This window comes from Silene latifolia, chromosome Y (assembly GCF_048544455.1).
Source record: "Silene latifolia isolate original U9 population chromosome Y, ASM4854445v1, whole genome shotgun sequence".
Lineage (NCBI taxonomy): Eukaryota > Viridiplantae > Streptophyta > Magnoliopsida > Caryophyllales > Caryophyllaceae > Silene > Silene latifolia.
Genome location: NC_133538.1, coordinates 396,751,984 through 396,765,239, shown reverse-complemented (window position 1 = coordinate 396,765,239; position 13,256 = coordinate 396,751,984). Strand labels below are relative to the sequence as shown.

Here is a 13,256-nt window from a genome sequence, read left to right as displayed (position 1 = left end):
CACATCCCCTCCCGTGGCGGGCTCCACGGAGGGCGAACTAGGGTGTGAAGCCACTCCCGCAAGTGACTCCACCACAATCAACAGAACACTAACACCAACAGCACACCAACACCAACACCAACACCAACACCAACACCAACACCAACACCAACACCAACACCAACACCAACACAACACCAGCAGATGATCAGAATATTAATCGTATATCAATTACCACATAAATCGCAATTCAATTAAACAGTAAAACTGAGTAGGAAACCCTACCTTTTCGTAATCCAAGCACACACAAGCAATCAATAGCAATTCTCCATGACACCGTCACCTACAAACGAATCATCACATACCATCACTATAAACTATTCCCCCAAATTAACCCAAATCAATAGTTAGGGGAAAACCCTAAAAGACAACCCATTAACTGATTACACTACAGTTTTCTAAGTCTGTTACTCGGCCGAATATGGCTTACTCGGCCGAGTAAGTGTGTCGTGTATTTATGGATATACTATTGTCCAGGAATACTCGGCCAAGTATGGGAATACTCGACCGAGTAGAGGATACTCGGCCGAGTATACTCTATACTCGACCGAGTACCCGGTCTGACGGAGATTATTTCCGCGGGTTGATTAGAGATGGTTAAGAGTTATAAATTAAGATTCACTGTTTCACTTTTTACATTTTACGAAACCTAAAATATTCTACGTAACTCTAATCCTCTCTAATCTCTCCCAAGATCGTTGATTGTTCGTAAGTCCTTGTTCTTTTCTCTCTTGCGTCTATTTCTTTGGTAAGTCTCTAGTGCTTTATAATCAGTTAATGGGTTGTCTTTTAGGGTTTTGCCTTAATTATTGATTTGGGTTAATTTGGGGAAATGGTTTATAGTGATGGTATGTGATGATTCCTTTGTAGGTGACGGTGTCTTGGAGAATTGCTATTGATTGCTTCTGTGTGCTTGGATTGCCAAAATGTAGAGTTTCCTACTCAGTTTTACTGTTTAATTGAATTGAGATTTATGTGGTAATTGATGTACGATTGATATTGTGATCATCTGCTGGTGTTGTGTTGGTGTTGGTGTTGGTGTTGGTGTTGGTGTTGGTGTTGGTGTTGGTGTTGGTGTTGGTGTTGGTGTTGGTGTTGGTGTTGGTGTTGGTGTTGGTGTTGGTGTTGGTGTTGGTGTTGGTGGTGTTGGTGTTGTGATGATTGTGGTGGAGTCACATGCAGGAGTGGCTTCACACCCTAGTTCGCCGTCCGTGGAACCCGCCACGGTAGGGGATGTGCACATTAAGAGACATGGATTATTGCTCGTTGACGAGCGGCACCATGGTGGGTGTGGCTGCGGTCCTCCACCGCTGATTGTTGTGATTGGGAGTTGGAGTTGGCGGATGATCAGTGTTTATCTTTCGTACTTGTCTTGCTTTGATTATTCAGTAACTGACCCCGTTGTTGTTTTATAAAATCTGTGGCGATCGATTTGGGGATGGTGAGCAGATTGTGACAGGTGATGCAGTTCTTTAGCTATGGGGCAGTCATGGGGAGTCATCACTCGAGTCTATCTTCCGCCGTCAAGAGACTTAGCTTTCATTTCTAGTTGTTTAGCTTCCACAGTTGTACTTTGGTTTTGATTTTGAGAACATGTATTCGTTAAACTCAATTACACTTTAATAAATGTGATTTGGATTGTTAACTTTGATATACTAACCTCGGGCAATCGAGATGGTAATAGTTTCTCATGCTAGGTTGTCCTTGGTAAGTTACCTTAGTATGGGGGGTGTTACAAAGTGGCATCAGAGCGACGATTCTGGCACCTAAAACTAATGACCCTAATGAACTTAGGGAGTCTAAATAAAATGAACCCGGGGAGAGTTGTTTGGAGCTAACGCAAAGACTTGGGAGACGTCCCGAAGTAGCACTAAGGCCCTTACGATCTCAAGCCGGTGACACGGGGGGAAAATTGTTGCATGTTGAGTCATGTGTGCGTGATATCCATAACTTGAATCTTGTGAAGTTATTGGCTGGATCGTGAAAGTGTTCGAATATGGTAATATATGAAAGGTGAATTGTGAATTCGTATATGATAGGTCTTAAGCATGAAATATGTTGAGCATGCTACCTGTTTATTACGTGGCTTTCAAAACGGTAGTGGTACATGTGCATATGATCATGATGGTGTTAATGTTTGGTTTGTTGGTAGTAACATGTGATTAAGGTCATGCGTCTATATATGTGAATGTTGTGTTTAATTTACATATGAGCAAGATAAAAGTTCACCTATGTATTTGATTTTAGAAGCATTGAGTTGTTATTGTTTGCCTTATGCATGTTCAAGTTGTTTTGTTTTGAAAAATTGATTTGTATGAAGATCGATTATGGAAGAGTTGTCTTAAAACTGTCATAAGTCAAGTTCTAGAAATTATATTGCTATAATTCTAATTGGAGGTGATAGCTTGTCCTCTTACGATTCTAACGATAGGTCACACGCCCAAAATGACCAAGTAACGAGTGAGATATGACTGTTTTACGAAAACTGGACGCTGCTGAGAACTGTGTCGGTACTCGGCCGAGTAAGGTAATACTCGACCGAATAAGGGCTACTCGGCCGAGTATTCCCAATACTCGACCGAGTAATCCTCTGTGACAATTGGGTTCGCTTCTGGAGTCGAAATATCGACCGAGTAATATAGTTACTCGACCGAGTCTCCTGTACTCGACTTAGTATGCCATGTACTCGACCGAGTACCTCTTTGGGCGGTCATTTTGAGTCGGTGTCTATGTTCTTACATTTTTTTTTGAGTCGTAGGGTACGTGCACACATATGTTTTGGGTCTTAAAGCATTCTTTATGTAAGTGACGGTCTTGATACGTAAGTTACCAGCTATTATGATGTGGAGAATGCCAGCTTAGGAAGGATATATGTTGGGTAGGGAGGACATTAGTATACGGGATTGTGATGGATAGTGGAAAGAATTAGTGAAGTTCTTATTGAGATGAGGAGCACATTCTGTGAGCTATGGTGGGTTAATTAGTCGTTGACTTAAGTGGTGTAGTGATGATCGTATATGGTCGAGTGAAGATAGAGCAGTAATGTAAATTCGAGGAATGTGAGAAACAAAACTTGAAATGAGGGATGTGAATATTATGGTAATTTGGGATATATAGTGATTTCTGGAGAGCGACGATTATGACGATGTTGGGTAAGGAGATGAAAATGGTGACTAGAGATCTTAGATCGAGGGATGCCGTAATAAGGATATATAAGTAGTAGTCGTTATGGAGATTTCTATTACTAGAAGGTGAGCCTAGTGTATAATCATTTGGGGATGAAGTAAAGCTTGGTTATCTAGGATTATTAGAAGATGATGTAATGAATCAAGGAGAAATCATTGAGTGGGTAGATCTATCGGTGGAGAGTATGAGTGAAAAGTGTGATGAGAAGGATTGTTGATAAGAAATGAATGAGAAATAATGACATAGGCTAATAGAATTTGATTTTTTTTGGAAGTAGTGGAAAGAGAAGGATGATGGTAAGTTGATTGAACATTCACAAGAATTAGGGGACATGAAAGTCAGGCATCATGAAATTGTGTTACCATGAGGGCGGGAGTTAAAGGAGTATATATATAATTGCAGGACGACTTGTCAAACCTGAGCTTGAGGGTTTAAAGGAGTAGGAAGTTGGTAGGTTGTTTGTACGGTAGGAGACTATGTGGTGAGGTAGATGATTATATAATCAAGGATAAAGGTTGGATAGTTGTTGAGGTAAATTTTATTGATGGATTTAATGATCGTTATTTGGGGTGATAACTAAGAGAGGAAATGAATTGTTATATTTAGAGGTGATGGTAAGAGAGTAGTTACATGAAAGATGGTGGCGTCGTAATATTGTCACTAGTGGTTAAGAATGATGTTAAATAGGGAAGTTAGATGTTCTAAAAAGATTGTTTTATGGAGGCCTGATTGGTATATATGTATGTGAGGGAGTATAAGATGTGGATACATGAGGTGTTTGCTAGTAGTGGGCACTTATGATATGGTTACGTTTGTTGGATGGTGGTCATTGTACGGAAGGGAGGACGTGTTATAAAAGGCATGTGAGTTAAGTTCGGATGAGAGATATTCATTATCAAGTGGTAACTTGCGTGATAAGGATTGGCTAGTTAGATTTTTTTTATGGGTCCATGATATGTGTAAACGTTTGTGTGAGGTTCTGACCTCACGAGTAATGGTATGATGTGATAGTTATAAGTCGTTATATGTTATTCTGTGTAATATGTTGTGTTGTGATTTAGAAAAGTTATCTTAAGGAAGTTTTCTTGTCAAGGAAGTTATACTGAGTCAGTGTTTATGTGATTGTAAAAGTTGCAGTGACTATCGACATGGTTGTTATGCCCCGAGTGGCGATCCGGGCACGGTTATATAGATTGTTGTTTATTTACTGCTGTTTGTTGTCAGTGTCGGTCTGGGCATAAAAAGTGTTGTTTTGTTTATTAATGTTTCTTACCAGTTTCGGCTTGGGGTGAGGGTAGAGTAGGATATGGAAGAAAGTTGTGTATGTTTCCGTTGTTGTCATGGTATAGTGATACTCTATTATTGGGACGTAGTTGTAGCAAGAGTTTTGTGGAACGGGTGTGTGCTGAGCTGGATGCGGCAAGTGGTTCGTGATCTTATTGGGACAATGAGTATAAGGTGTTGGGAACTAGTATTATGTTGAGTTATGGATGAGTTTTATGGCAATAAATACGAGAACTTGAGGATCTAGTGTGAGTGTGTATAACAATCGTGGATCGTGAGTTATGATTGTGGAAATAAGTGCCTGTATAAAGAAGTATGTCTTTTGTGGTAATGTTGAAGAGATGGAGTAGTGGTTATACTGAGGATTTTATGATATAGGTTAGATGGAGTGCAGAATAATTAGAGGCACGAGAACTGTTAGAGAAAGAGAGCCTTGGATATAGGAATGGTTGTAGGTGTTGAGGTTATAGTGGGTTATCTTCGACATGCGGTGGTAATGAAGTTTATGTGAGGTATAGCAAATGACCTAGTATTAGTGAGTTACGAGGACGTAACATTCATCTTAAGAGGAGTAGGATGCGACGAGAGAGTTTGATGGTCATACAGGTTGCAATTGGAAGTTTGAGTGTTGGTGTAGAATAAGGATGGATTTGTGTGATGGTCGATTTCATTACAGGTAATGGCAGTGCTTATAGTAGTAGGATGTTTAGGAGTGTGAGTAAACTTCGATGGTGTTAATAGATTGGGTGATGATGTTTATGTGTGTGAGTAAACTTCGAGGACGAAATTCGTTTTAAGGGAGGTAGAATGTAACATTCCGTTTTGGTGGTTGACCTTGTTTAGAGGATTGTCGTGGTTTTGAGTTTGCTAGTGAGCATTAGGGAAGTAAGATAGAGTGGGAAACACTTCTGTTGTGGGTATTCGATAGTACTATGGAATTAGTATTAAGAGACTATGCTGTAGTTGAGACGATATCGTGAGCCATGTTGTGGAGGTAAGCGTGGTTGGGGGAATTAGTGTTAGGTGTCCATGTTTTATAAGTTGGGTTGGAACTTTGGGTACAAAGTTCTTTTTAAGTAGGTAAAACTGTAATACTACGATTTTCTAAGTCTGTTACTCAGCCGAATATGGCTTACTCGGCCGAGTAAGTGTGTCGTGTGTTTCTGGACAGATTATTGTCCAGGAATACTCGGCCGAGTATGGGAATACTCGACCGAGTAGAGGATACTCCGCCGAGTATACTCTATACTCGACCGAGTACCCGGACTGACTGATACCCGTCGTTGTGAGTACCAAAGATAAAATTTATAATTCCTATTAAGACTAACCTAGGCTAGTGGTAACAGGGTCGAACCACAAGGAGGCAGATGTAAATTTTAGTTGATTTATGTTCGGTCTGAGGTAACTATTGTGGGGGTTGAATTGAATTGGTCTACAACTAAAAGTGAATAAAGATAATAAACTAAATAAACGATTTAAACAGATAAAAGAAGGGTACTAGGATGGTCGGTTCATTATAGCTTGGCAAAGAAACTAAGTCGGTCTGAATCAAACATAGGTAAGGCGGGAGATAAAGAGGTCCTCTCGGTCTACTCTTAACAAATAGCATCTTTCGATCTCGCTATAGGTCCCTAACGTCACTAATACTAACTTTCGTCCTGAAAAGTGACTAACGGTCTAAACTATACCTATCTTTCGATCTTAGCACGTTTTTAGTCGATTTAGTTGATGGTCAAATAACTTTCCCTATCTTTCGATCTAATGGGTCAATCATAAATTAGGTATCTAACTGGTCGCATGCATTCGATTTGTTAAATACAACATTAAAACAACAAAAACGAATATAAAACCCTACGAGGTCAGTCGATCGACCTACAATGTCAGTCGATCGACCAACACGCGAGACGGTCCGTGTATGATCTATTGCCGCCTATGCCATAAATCGCCTACATCCTAGCACTATAGAATTAGCTACTCATGCTAAGGGTAAAAACAACAATAAAACTAATAACGATTACTGAATTCATGCTTAAAGTAGATAACAAATAGCGATAATGCGATAATTGGCTTTGGGATACTAACTAGCAAATCTATACTAATGATGAAAATAAAGCAATAAACTGTAATTAGGGCAGAAAGAATACCGAGATTCAGAGGAAAGATTAAGAACAAGAACAGAAATCCAATGCTAAAACGATGTTCCAAACCCGAGATTTCAGAGGAAAGATTAAGAACAAGAACAGAAATCCAATGCTAAAATGATGTTCCAAACCCTAATTACTTGAATGAACAAAAACTGAAGGTTACTGTATGAAACTTAGATAAAAATTCCCCCCCTGAACTGAAAGTTTGTGTTACGTTATATAGCAAACAAGCATAACAATTATTCCAAAACCTAAACTTCACGGGCTTCAAGATTCACGGTCTTTTAATTCACGTCGGAATAGCGATCGGTCGATCGATCGATAGGATGGTCGATCGATCGCTCCTCAAAGAAACAAAGAGCTTTCGGAACCAAACATTGGTCGATCGACCGAGGGTGATGGTCGATCGACTACTTGAGCTGCTACTTGACTTCTTAAAACACGTGGACTTGTGTTTTGGGCCTTGGAGTGTGCACCGAGCTCGTTCCTTAAGCAAATACTTCTCGTCACATGCAATGCAGGATACTCGGGGACGGATTTAGCTTGATTTCCGCTGGATTCTTCACATTTCTGCAATAATGTACAAAATGCGGAAGTAGACGGAAATAGGGAGAAATGCAGCATAAACTACATGAATGAGCTCTGAAATGCGTGTAAAAAGGGATGCAAAACATCATATAAAAGACACGCATCAAACTTCCCCAAACCAAACCCTTGCTTGTCCCCAAGCAAGAACTAGACTCGATCTAATGACCTAATGGAACGAGTTCAATCTCAGAGCGAAATGCAAACTGTTAACCCTAAACCAATTTAATGCACAACCAACAATCAATTAGTAATGTGAATCATGCAAACGAGTTATGGAGTCGTCAAAGACATGCTGAACCGCCAATTGTAGAGACTTATCAATTTGGACTCTCACGGGTCGCTCAAACCACTCAATAGGTACAGGTGAATATATGTAAGATAGAAAGAATTAATTTTGTAGTGACTCTCACCTAACTACGACCTATGAAAACATGCCAGCAATAGAATATGAAAATGATCTCTATGACCGTACATATGCATTCTACCAACAAAAGACCATGACACATGCCGAGGTATATATGGGATATGTGAGGTGTGGGTAAGAAGAGGCAAAACATTTTATGGAAAAGTGGAGGTACAGGTGATCAAGCTAGTACCAAAACGGAACCACATGGCAACATCCTTCTTCTTGCTCAAAAACAAATGAAACGGTGCCATAGCAAGCACAAATCTCACAATCTCCAGGTATAGAGGTAATCAACTAACTCCCCATAAAATATGAATAATACATGGGAGCAAAAATCGCCATAAGATAAAAGATTGAATTATGCGAATTGATTTCTTTTTTTTTTTCTTTTTCTTTCTCGAACTTCAGTCGATCGACTATATTGGGCAGTCGATCGACTGCTATGAACAGTACATAACTCTTTTTTCTTCTTTTTCGAATCTTTTTCATCTTTTTTTTTTCTTTCTTCTTTTTTTTTTATATTTCTTTACTTCATCTTCCAACATTCATCTCAACCGAGCATATGCCACCAAAAATGGGTAACAATCCCAAGAACACAGACTACTAGCTTGACAAAGGACAGGCTAAATGTAGGATGTAGTAAATGGGACAAAAAGGGATATTTTTGGCAGTGTGGAGCTTATGGGCATAATGAATAAAGGAAAACCTCTACCACATGTGTCAACAAACCACAAACCGAATGCATACAGGTATTAAGTAGATCAAGTTCATATTTATGCAAATTAAGGAAACATGTCTCATAAGGAGTACTACTCACATTCCTACATAAACCGGTCATGAATGACACCAGTTATGGGCTCTAAATCTCAGAAAGTATAAGTAGTTTGCCAATTATTAAAGTCAAGTCTCAAATCCAGCAAGAAATTTAACGAAAACTCGTAGATATGCATAAGTGATTCTACTAATAACATGTTAATCTAGCAAGGCTCAGGCAAAACAGATGCAAATGCAAAATCATCATGGAAATACTACCGTTTCGACTCGACCTATATGCTAAAATAAACGTGCATTTTATGGGAATTTTTGAATTTTTTTTTTTAATTTTGATGTGTATAAGAGAAATGAAATGAAACAATGCAAAACAAAATGTAAACGTGAATGCAAGCGAATGATATGCGACGCAAAACCCTTCCCCAAACCAAATCGCACAATGTCCCCATTGTGCAAAATCATGTAATGAAGAAAAGAGAAATGGGAATTTGCGAGAAATGAAATAAAAATATGACTTAAAGTAGACGCAAGGAACTCACAAGACTTTAAGCGCAGCAAAGAAAACCTCCCCAAACCAGCGTGAGCTAGGAGGTTTCAGTAGCCAGCAGTGCTACCATTAAGTACCTGAAAGACAGACAAAAACCACGCATAAAACCGAGAAAGACAATCATGAAGCGGTAAAATTGTGCACAAATGGGAAAATCAGAAGAAATAAATAAAACGACGGAAGATAAAGTGGAGTAGAAAACTCCCTTAAGTCCGCATATCGACCAAACACAGCAGGGGAGAGGTCGTGAACAAATACAGCAATGTCTATGGTCGATCGACCTATATGGGCGGTCGATCGACTAGATGAACAGGAACAGAAGCTCCTGGAAAGCGCAACTCAGTCGATCGGCCATGATGGCCAGTCGATCGACTGAAAGCACTGCGGTACTCCTTATTTCTTCGTATTTGCTCAATGATTTGAGCTAACAAGCTCTAAATACCTGCAAGTACACAATAATACGCACCCAAAATTGCGTAAAACCCAGAAAAATGTCTTAAGTGCTTAAAATCCTAGATAAACAAAAGAAAATGCGAAGTTTTCGCGCACACAAAAGCAAGAAAATTGTTCGAAGGCAATAAAATGTTTGTAAAGCTTTTGATCAACTAGTAGTTGATCAAGAAAGGCTAAGGTATGGCCCACGTCGGCTCACGGCTACTAGAGGTAGCCTCAATGGTGCTCATCTTATCAGTTGCACCCTTCTCGGCTTCAACGATTGAGAGCTCGATGGATCAACTTTGTCATCTCCCGAATCAAGGACTTCCTTGGAATCGTCGTAATCCAAATCAGCCCCATCTCACCTTGGTGGCTCATCTTCCACTTCCTCATCAATCCCATAGCTTAGACAACCAAGACCTCCTCTTTGAATGATAGGCTTTGTCGCGGCAAGAGTGACCTGCAGCTCATCCTTCCCCAAACCACTCCGCAATGTCTAAAACAACATGATTCTTCCTCCATTTTGCTCCCAATCTGGGGCGGAGGGGTTAGCACAGGAGTAGTAATAGAGATAGGCAATTCAGGAAGCACAAAGTACGATTTCTTTTCAGAAACCGTATTACATGTAACAGGCCACATGGGGTCCTTCTTTTTAGCAGGTTGGGCGAAAATGATAGAATGTTTCCCAACTTTGAAGGTCAAAGTTCCAGAGCCAACGTCAATGACCGCACCGGTGTGCGAGAAATGGCCTACCTAGGATGATCGGTATATGGGCATCCTCAGGCATGTCAAGGACAACAAAGTCAACAGGGAAGAAAAACTTCCCTATTTGGACGGGTATGTCCTCTAGGACTTCTATAGGCTCGACCGCAGATCGGTCGACCATCCGAACCTGTCATGTCTGTGATAGCAAAACGGGTCAGCTTAAGCTTCCTAGCTAAACTCAAGGGCATGACGCTTATGCTAGCCCCTAAGTCACACAATGCCTTCTCAATTGAGAAGGTACCTATTTTGCAAGGGACAGAAAAGCTGCCCGGATCCTCTAACTTATGGGGCGCAGTGTGAGACAGATAGGAGCAAGACTCCTTAGTAAGTGCGACAGTGTGCACTGTCTCAAGTGACCGCTTTTTAGACAAAAGTTGTTTCATAAATTTAGTATAAGCGGGCACTTGGTTAACTAACTCGAGAAAAGGAACCTGTACATTCAGACTACGGATAACTTTTTCAAATTTGCTGAAAGATACCTGTTCCTTGGTCGGCACTAGCCTCTCCGGGTAAGGGGCTGTAAGAAGTACCTTGGCCCTCTCCTCCAAATCTCGCGCGCCGACATCCTTGGACTTAGGCTGAAAGTCCGTCACCTTCTCTTTGTTGAAGCTAGACCCCTCCTCAGATCGTCTCAAATGAGAACCATTGACCGTTATTGGGTCGAACTTCGGGACCGGGACTGACCCATCAGCACTCGGGTCTTGTCCTAAAGTCTTCGGGACAGTGGTACCCCGAAACAAGTGGTCTCGCAGATTATTTGGCATTAAAGGACGAAATTCCTCAGCATCAGCAGCGATCTCAGTCGATCGACCACTGTCCTCGATCGATCGGATCGAGATGTATGATTCAGCTCTCAGAACCCGTGCTTGATCGATCGACTAGGTATATCGATCGATCGCAATACTGCGACGCCTTTTTCTTTGATTTGTTCGTTGAAGCTTTCTCTTGACTTGTTTCCGGCTCATCTTTTTCAACAGCGTCCTCGACCATGGCAGGACCATCAAGGGTGGACCCGCTTCTCAAAGTGATGGCATTTATGGTCTCCTTTTGTTCAGGTTGAGTCGGTAAGTGTCCGGGGGCTCGAGTGTTACTTTTGCTAGCCAATTGAGCAATTTGGCTCTCTAGTAGCTTCATCCCGGCCTCTCTTGGTTGAGACTCCTTTAGAAACAAGTTCTTGACTCGGAGAATTGAATTCGTGATTGTTCTTGCTGCGGCACATAAGGAGGTTTCGATATTGTTGTTGCTTTTGATGAGGGGGTATATAAGGCTGTTGCTGCGGCGGAGCTTGAGTTGGGTTAAGGACATTTTGGCTCCTCCAACTCAAGTTCGGATGGGTATTCGGCTCATAGTAGGTGTTGGTCTGCCTATAGTGTTGAAAGGCAGCACAAGATTCAAAGGGGCTAGGGCAGTTTTTCGAGACATGGCCCTCACCTCCACACCTTTCACAGACGAAAGGACCGTCTGACACAGCATTGACTTGGTACATCCCACCTTTAGAAGCTCCTCCTAACTCATACTTGTCAAATCTCGCAGTGAGAGCCTCAAGCGCAGCGACAGAGGAGGATTCAGCAGCTCTCCTCTGGTTCCCTCTAGAATTTCCATACTCGGCCTTGTGGGTAGCTAGATAGTCAATGATCTTCCACCCCTTGGTTGCTCCCAAATTTTCAGCGAATCTTCCATTGGCCGCAAAGATCCAAAATGGCCCTCGATCGATCGTCGTACAACCCATTGTAGAAATGATTGCACAAACTCCACTTTTCGAACCCATGGTGCGGTATGGTTCGCACAAACTTCTTGAATCGGACCCATGCTTCATGGAAATTCTCATCTGGCCCTTGTTTAAAGCCCGTGATTTGAGCTCTAATAGCGATCGTCCTTGAAGCAGAAAAGTACTTCTTGTAGAACGCCAATGCCAATGAATTCCAATCGGTAATCCCATGAACGGCTCGGTCCAGATCTCTATACCACTCCCTTGCAGCATCACGAAGGGAGAAGATGAACATGGTCTCCATGATCGGTCACGGGTCACACCGCTGGTGGGGAATGGAGCAAAGCGAGAATCAATAAAGGTCTCCATGTGTTTAGCCGCATCCTCATTCGCACTCCCCCAAACCGGTTTCTCTCAACCATGTTGATGTAAGAAGGCTTTGGTTCGAACTTCCTGGCATCTCCCGGTAATTCGAACCCCTTGTATAAGTTTTCATTTGTCGGCTCGAATGACTAGCTATACTCGCTTCCTCGGCAATGACCGGAATTTTAGGAGAAGTAACTGTCTTTTTGAAGAAGTGGAAACGGTGAAGACTGTGGGTCTTCTTCGAACAGATTGTGCTCGTAATAGCTTGACAGAGTACTCGGCTCTTCCTCTCGTCGGTAGTACTCTTTGTGTTCGTCTCAACTCGCGCGAGGATCTTTCGAGCTCGGGGTTCAACGGTACTAATTCTCCACCCCGTGACTGCGCATAAGAAGAAACTACAAAAAGAATATAAGAAAAGTTTAAGGAACAAGTGTCCCTTAAACTAAGAAAGACTAAAAAGTAAAACAACTAAAATTAGGACTATTGCCTCCCAAGAACGGCGCCAAAATTTGATACCCGTCGTTGTGAGTACCAAAGATAAAATTTATAATTCCTATTAAGACTAACCTAGGCTAGTGGTAACAGTGTCGAACCACAAGGAGCGGATGTAAATTTTAGTTGATTTATGTTCGGTCTGAGGTAACTATTGTGGGGGTTGAATTGAATTGGTCTACAACTAAAAGTGAATAAAGATAATAAACTAAATAAACGATTTAAACAGATAAAAGAAGGGTACTAGGATGGTCGGTTCATTATAGCTTCGGCGGCAGCAAACTAAGTCGGTCTGAATCAAACACAGGTAAGGCGGGAGATAAAGAGGTCCTCTCGGTCCACTCTTAACAAATAGCATCTTTCGATCTCGCTATAGGTCCCTAACGTCACTAATACTAACTTTCGTCCTGAAAAGTGACTAACGGTCTAAACTATACCTATCTTTCGATCTTAGCACAGTTTAGTCGATTTAGTTGATGGTCAAATAACTTTCCCTATCTTTCGATCTAATGGGTCAATCATAAA

At 41.3% G+C, this 13,256-nt stretch overlaps 1 non-coding gene across 1 annotated transcript; it reads left to right on the top strand.

Annotated features, from left to right (window-relative positions):
• The first annotated feature begins 11,926 nt into the window (after window positions 1-11,926).
• On the top strand, window positions 11,927-12,033 carry LOC141636777 (small nucleolar RNA R71). The gene has a single exon (XR_012541363.1). It is a non-coding gene; the product is annotated as a small nucleolar RNA R71 (small nucleolar RNA).
• The last annotated feature ends 1,223 nt before the right edge of the window (window positions 12,034-13,256 follow it).